The sequence below is a fragment of the Littorina saxatilis genome, linkage group LG13 (assembly GCF_037325665.1).
Source record: "Littorina saxatilis isolate snail1 linkage group LG13, US_GU_Lsax_2.0, whole genome shotgun sequence".
NCBI classification, from domain to species: domain Eukaryota; kingdom Metazoa; phylum Mollusca; class Gastropoda; order Littorinimorpha; family Littorinidae; genus Littorina; species Littorina saxatilis.
In genome coordinates, this window is record NC_090257.1 from 20193964 (window position 1) to 20194953 (window position 990).

Here is a 990-nt window from a genome sequence, read left to right on the forward strand (position 1 = left end):
TAAAATTGCTCTTGTATCCACCACCACCCCCCTCCTCCCCCCTCCTCCCCCCACCCCACACACACACACACAACCACACACACACACACACTACCACACTACCACACACACACACACACACACACTACACAGTACCCTGCAATCGTATTGGTCATTCACTGTATTGTCAAAGGGGTGCGACATCATTTACACATCTCTTTCGCGAAAAGGGAAAGTCACAAAAGTCTTTGGCAAGATGTCCTGTCAGTTGTTGTCGTTAGTTTGACACACACAATCAAAATACAATGATATTTGAACACCCGGAAATAACACTTTGACGCATAATGTTATGATGTTAAGGATTAGTGAAAGCAACCGAAGACTTTGTATAATGTTCTTTTCAAGCGACAATTTCGAGGTACCCTTTCATGCAATGTAGTTCCGGAAGTCCAAACAAATAACCATTGACAGTGACTAAAAAGGAGCTGTAGTTGTTCTGCAAATTTTATTTTCGTCTTTGAATTTCACGAATCTGTAGCAAACCCACTTCAAGAGGTACACACCTGCATGCTCTTTCAGGATTTTGAAATACGACTCGACACTTTTCAAGGATAGGTGGTACGCCATTGTCATCAGTGTCAACGCTCGCGGAAAAATCTCAATATATTTCCGGATCTTTTTTCACAGTTTCATTCGGGATCTTGAAATAAGAACAAGAACGAGAATTCAATGCACCATACAACTTACAATAACCATTTCAACTATAGAACTCATGTTGCATTTTTCGAATGGGGTTGGATACTGGTTAAAGTTTTTAAGGTATACTTCAGCTGTTGTAAATAGTTAAAGAATTAATGAATATGTATTACTTCTTCTCCTTCTTCTTCTGCGTTCGTGGGCTGAAACTCCCACGTACACTCGTGTTTTTTGCACGAGTGGAATTTTACGTGTATGACCGTTTTTTACCCCGCTATTCAGGCAGCCATACGCCGTTTTCGGAGGAAGCATGCG